This window comes from Dermacentor silvarum, chromosome 4 (assembly GCF_013339745.2).
Source record: "Dermacentor silvarum isolate Dsil-2018 chromosome 4, BIME_Dsil_1.4, whole genome shotgun sequence".
NCBI classification, from domain to species: domain Eukaryota; kingdom Metazoa; phylum Arthropoda; class Arachnida; order Ixodida; family Ixodidae; genus Dermacentor; species Dermacentor silvarum.
This window is the reverse complement of record NC_051157.2, coordinates 163,104,664-163,111,482: the sequence shown is the minus strand read 5'-3', so window position 1 is coordinate 163,111,482 and position 6,819 is coordinate 163,104,664. Positions and strand designations below refer to the sequence as shown.

The following is a 6,819-nucleotide window of genomic DNA, read 5'->3' as shown; positions in this document are numbered from 1 at the left end:
AATACGTGTGAAATTCCTAAATGGTTTTGAGACAACCACAGGGCTATTTTGATTTAAATTTGTAGCATTTGAGAAAGTTAAGGTCTAGCGGTTGTAGGAAGAATTGCAATTCAGTCTAAAGTAAAATTTATTGAAAATAGGCAGGTTTAAAGAAAAGTAAAAGCACGAAGTTTAATAATCCCTAACTCCTCAATAAAATCACACATCGCAGTTCTGCAGACTGGATCAGCTATGTCTTAAGTCAAGGAATTTGTAATATGAATTCACAGCTTACGTGAAATGTTCCAATCGTGAAATGCCCTACTCACAAATTAATGATTGTATTTTAGAGCAGTGTATGATAAGTCAATTTCGCCAACTTTAGTTATGGATTAGGTGCAACTAACAGAACTGTGATATCGTTATTTTTTTTAGTAAGAGTTGTTAACTTAATAGCTTCGTTTCTAGAAATTTTCGTGGATTTGTATAAAACGTCACCTGAATAAAAAATGTTACAGCATGCTTGTGCTACGCGAATGATGCTTTTTTGAATAATGTGTTTACGTTGATGTAATAATGCTTTCCCATTTGACCTAATTCCTTCCTGGAGGCATATAAGGCTTTAGTGAGCTATAAACAAATACATGTAAATAACTTAATATGTAAATAAATAATGTGGTTTGCCTCAGCATTCCAGTTTCTACCACCAGCATGACCTGTATGGAGCTTTGGCTACTGCTCACATGTTGCAAGTTCATTCTTACATGATCGCCCACTATTTTCACTTCCCCGTAAAGCAGCAAGGAAAGGCTAGCTTTTAACCTCGTTGGTTCCGCCTGGTACTCCGCCATGGTGAAGCCTGCAAAATACAATTGAAAATCATTTTAAAAAGGTGTAATGAACATTCAATCATAATGTATAGGCAGGCGCAATATTGTCACAAATATATATATATATCTACAAATGTGCTATAAATTGTATATGTATATAGTTGTAGCACTACACTATGTTTCGTTTAAGTATTTCAGAAAAAAAATTATAACAAGTGGCAGCAGTATCTCCGTGAAGAGGGAGGGGCAGAGGGACAGTTCTCAGGCAGTCACTTTTGAGAATATTTTCACTTTCCCAAGATTTTGTGACACTAGAACTGGGGCAATGCACCGGCACTAGAATGCCATTGCTAGAGAATAAAATAAAGTGTTTCCAAAATACAGCAGCCCAGTCACACATTAATGTCATCTTGTAATGACAACACATTCCAATTTTAACATATGTAAGCAAGTAGGAACACCCATGAACTAAGGCTCTTATATAGACATCGCGCTACACATAGCAAACAATTTTTTGGAAGAAAAAGAGAACGATCTACTGGCTTCTATTGTTCAGTGGGTGAAAAAAGTTAATATTACATCTGCCGGTCGCCATAGTTCGTATGTGCTATGCGTAATATGCCAGTATTCAATTTCTCACGTCGAGCTTGAGATTTTGAGCAATCATGATACAATGCATTTAACCATCTGTTGCATGGGGACGAATCAGACTTTTATGGTTGTTTTCACAAAAATGGTGGATAAATATGATGGTGGCTTTTTTAGTTATTGAAACAATCACCAATTTCTAATCTACAGTCAGTGCATGTACGCCCGTGAACAAAAGTATATGAACCACAGGGTCAGTCGCCAAGATAACTGAATTTCTTTGTAATTAACAAGCACGAACTTGAATTGATGAGTATACTGAAAAGTTTGCAATGCCAAGTTTGGACTGCCGTCCTCAATTTCACATTGCTTTCACAGACAGAGGAAAAAATTGGCTTTATCGCTCAACCCCTGGTTCGTATAATTTTCTCTCCTAAGCGTACGTTGAGGCTCCAGCCAGTCTTCCCCATGTACATTTGACCAAATATGCATATGATCACAGAAATAGACAACACTACCCCTGACACAAGACAAATTTAATGGTATCTTTAATAAATCAAGTCTCCCTGGCCAGGGTGCCTTTCTTAGTTCACTTGTAGACTGCTATGCACATGGATTTCTAGCGAAAAATAAAGCAGGCAGGATATGCATGGCAGTCCGCAAGTGAACTGCGGAAGGCAAGCAGGCAAGGGAGGCCTGCCTCAGTGAGAAATACCACCAAATTTGTCCATTATGTGCCACAGGTAGTGTACTGTATTCCTTTCACATGTGGTCAAACTTTCATAGGGCAAACTGGCCGGTGCCTAAACATGTGCCTAAGAGATGACCATATTTCACACAAAAGACCAGTATCATTGTCCAACTTGGCCATGCATTGTCACAACGGGGCATAGTGTAGGATTAAGATTGTTCATCTCTTTTCACTCACACTGAAAAATTAACTAGAGAAATCGGTGAGGCATACCACATAAATAAGAAGACAGGTGTGAGCGAGCTCTCATTATTAATGCACGAAAAAAAGATATCCTTTCTAGATGACAAGGGATTGAAATCAGTCTGCCTATTTATTACTGAAGTAACTGAGCAGAGCGAATACTGACCTTCATATTTATTTTCAGCAAATTCAAGCTAATCAAATGTGTATTTGCCAGACACAGTTGTTCTGGGAACAGGACAGAAATACCTGGCAAGATATTAATGATAAAAAATGGTGTGCACGCTGCGTGCTTAGGCTTGTGATATATTTGGCAAACTACACTACAAATTCTTACATGCACAGGTAACTGCATGAGCTTGTAGCACAAACAGGAAAAAATATGGAAATAAATGCAACAGCATAGGAAACAGTTTAAAACAATAAAACCAAATTAAAAAGCGATAGACATACTGTGTACTAAGCAAAAATAAAATTTATCTTGCAGCCAAGCAATTTATACAGGAAAAAATACTAAAGATCAGGACATGTTAGGTCTCGTTTTATACAGAACATGATAATGTGTGCATAATCTTTACGCACACATGTAAGTAAGTTGAATACAGTTGCATAAATATTTATCCTCGTTAGTAAACTGCATAAACTAATGTGTCGCTAAACTGAACCATGAATGATACCAAGATCCAACTTTTTTGGAACATGTACATTTCTTACATACCTGACATGAGCATCCAGCCGTGCTGCTGCAGGCACTCATATGGGGTCTGCATTTCTGGGGGCTCCTCCTTTTAGTGGACACTGTTGCGGGCCAAGGCCTCACCACTATAAAATGAGTTCTGAGTTAGGTTATAGCAGTGGAACAATAAAACTGTCATATCGTGAACACATGCAAGGAGCACCTAAAATAGTCACGAAAACAATGTCTGCACCAGTACAGGATGGCAAGAGAGCCAAAGGTGGAAATTATTGAATGGCTTGATAATATGGACCTCTTCATCAAAGTAAAATTTTGGGCACGTCGCACCTGCATATTACAATGCATTTTTAAATTTTCTTAGAGGGTCGTTTTTTTATTACTTAGATTAAGCAACTTTCTCTTCTCATGTTTGTTTGTGTGGAAGTTATGTCAACACAGCTTGTCATGAAAAGAAAGCTATACTAGTAAGTAGCAAGCTGTGATTGGCTTACATTTTTTTCCTGCTGCTCGTAAACCTAAAACCTCTTAAGCAGAGATTATCCACAACGTCGAAGCATTTATAAGCAAGGAAACGTAATTGAAAGAATCAGTGAAGAGACAGGTGGATCGTTACTAAACAACTGCAGCAGAAAAGCGGGAGCTCACGCACAGGTGCACAAGATGAACACGATGATCTAATGAACGTAATCGATTAACGTAATCTATTTCAGCGGAAGAAATAATGAATGATCGATGAACGTTATCTCAGCGGAATAAAACGCTTATCAGGATTATCAATTCTGCATTGTCGCAACAAATTTGCGTAACAAAATTCTGACAACCAGTGCGCCGCAAGCATCAGCACAGGTTTCACTATTATCGTGGGTGTTCTATTTCCTACATCCGCAAGGCACTCTATGCACAGGATAAGCACGCACAACACACGTGTAGTTAGCAAGTACGAGTGCTTACCTTTTGAACAGTACGATGAAATCGAAAAGAGCTCTCCGAGTTGCCATTGCTGCGTCGACGATGTTGATCCCAGCATACATGCCGTTGCGTAATGGACGAGCTGAGGCACGCTAAGAAAACACATTTCATTGCGACGTCCATAAAACTTTCCACGACCACCCAAGACAAAGGGAACACACTCCACGGTATGAAAATCGTTGGTCCGCATTTGCCTGGCGTGCCACGTATACGGCGAGTTTGCAGCGAGACGCAGACTATCTTCCGGCACTTTCGTGCACGCGAACTACGCCACATTTCATTACGGCAAACCTAAAAACACACGATCAAACAAACACATCGAAGCAGCGTGCACTACCGACCAGCACATTCAAGACGGAGGAATAACAACACGCCTTATTTTGCCGGTCGCGTGGGACCGGTGCCGCCAGCGCCGTCTGTAGACTTGTGAGTAGAGTGTACTAGAATATGGTCGAGTGGGACGAGCGGCTGGGGCGGCGCATGCTTTGCAGTGAGGCGCCCGACGTGGAAAAATACTGTGGCGGCGCTGCGATCGAACTGGATTGGGCCGCATCAAGGTCGCGCCGTTGGAAACTGCTGGCGATACTGCTCGGCAGGGTCAATCGCACTACTTCGCGCGCTGGTATTTGCGTTCAGACCTCTCAAATGGTGTTCATAATCGAATATGACATGTATATATGTCTTAAGAACAAATGCCTTTCTTTCTCTTCATTTTATTTTTTAATGCCGCTCGGTGATTGCCCGTGCATTGCGGCCGCAGTGTCGGCTTTCATTCTACTATGTTATTGTACGGTTCCCTTTGGAGAACAAATATTTTTCTCGTTCTTCAAGCAGCATGTATCTCTCGTGTGTATTGTTCCGCATATACTTTTCCATCAGTAGGTCTTGCGGAACGCAAACGGAGAAACATATGTAACCTTCCTGCTTGCCGCTTCAAACAAGTAAATCATATCTGCCCCATCCGGCACCTTGTACTCAGATTTCGTTCTTCTTTTGGGGTTTTTTACGTGCCAAAACCAGTTCTGATTATAAGGCACGCCGTAGTGCAGGGCTCCGGATTAATTTTGACCACCTGGGGTTCATTAACGTCCACTACAACGCAAGCACACGGGCTTCTTGCATTTCGCCTCCATCGAAATGCGGCCGCTGCGGCCGGGATTCGATTCCGCGAACTCGTCCTCAGCAGCGCAACGCCTTAGCTAACTGAGCCCCCGCGGCGGGTACTCAGATTTACGGGAAGCATCGTTATTGAAAAAAAAAAAAACTGCAGCGCAACATTCTATTCAAGTTTCCGCCTTACTCGCGTAACAGAATGCGGAGTAATGGGCACGGGGTCATTTATCGCGGTCGGTGTCATTCTGGTGTCATTCTGGAAATTCATTTCAAGTGGATGCGTTTTGCAACCTCACCGGCTACAATTCGTAAATTGCAATATGTGTCGTAAAGTAATTAACTAAGAAGTTGATTAATCAAATTTGTTAATAAGTTGAATAGGTGTTTCGATTCTCGTGCTACTAATGCCCGCCTCTTCGAATAACCCAGCTCATCAATGAGAATTGTGCTAACTGCCACCGGAGATTTTTAAAAATCCCCTAAACCTTAATTTCGAACACCCGGTATAGTGGATATACGGCGTTGCGTTGCTAAACTGGAGCTCGCGGGTTCAATCCGTCGCGGAATTCGATGGGAACAAATGGAAAACACTCGTGTACTTCTATTTAGGTGCACGTTAAAAAGCCCCAGGTGGGGAAATCTAAACCGGGTGCCTCATACTCATATCGTGGTTTTGCCACGTAAAACCCACAAATTTGTTTGAACCAAAAAAAAAAGACAGGTGGCTGCGTTCTTCGTCTTTTTGCTAGGACTGTAAACAAAATAAATTATTCTCGAGTCTGATTTCCGAGAAAAACATGTTACGCTTATCCTATATTTCATGCATAAATGTAATGCCATTCCCAAATGTCTGTCCGCTCAACTATATAAGCAGCTTGTATATTATAAATGGCTGCTTTCAGTTATTCGACGCACTATCATAACGACAATAATGAAGCTATTAGAGAAACGGCATACCTCACATACACGTACAGATTTGTGTAGATCTGCTGCGTTCGTTCAAGAAGATAAGTGTGGTACCACATGGGGCACCCAGTTTTAATGGGTTGCAAAGATAGTGAGACTGTCAAAAAAAAAAAGTTTTCCTTGCCTGAATCAAGTTAGCAGATTTACAGGCTGCCCCAAAACGGGGCATTTATATTGAATGACAGCTTATTACACTTATTAGCAGGGCTTATTAGCAGCTTATTAGCCGGACTTATTAACACCCCTGCGTTAATTTTCTCAGGAACTGCGCCTCTGCGCAACAGCCACAACTCTCCGGCAGCACAATCATCCGGAATAACAGTCCGCACTTGCATCGGTCTCTCACCTTTGAGACTGCAATAGTGCGCTTATGCGTTACATTCGTACGGAAACGACTGTTCGGCGTCGTACAGCATATCAATAACACTTTCACACACACACACACACACACACACACACACATATATATATATATATATATATATATATATATATATATATAGTTTTAACTGCCTGCTATGAATGTTATTTCTGCGAATGAGAGTTTTGTGTGTATTCACTAATACGTGTGTTTCGTATGCAAACGTGCACCGTCGGGAGTTCTCACTGTACCACTTGTACCATTCTCAATGTACCCTTTGATTTAATTACGTAGAAATACATCGGTCATTCTTCGCGCCAGGCAGCTAATAAACCTGGTTTATTTCACTTTAATATTGTTTTCTTCGATCATTGTTCCTGAT

General features: G+C 41.0%; 1 long non-coding RNA gene across 1 annotated transcript; it reads right to left on the bottom strand.

Moving 5' to 3' along the window:
- Positions 1 to 302: 302 nt before the first annotated feature.
- LOC119448376 (uncharacterized) lies at positions 303 to 4,341 on the bottom strand. Its single transcript, XR_005191076.2, has 3 exons — positions 3,980 to 4,341; positions 3,050 to 3,153; positions 303 to 838 (listed from the first exon to the last, which is right to left on the bottom strand). It is a non-coding gene; the product is annotated as an uncharacterized LOC119448376 (long non-coding RNA).
- Positions 4,342 to 6,819: the final 2,478 nt, after the last annotated feature.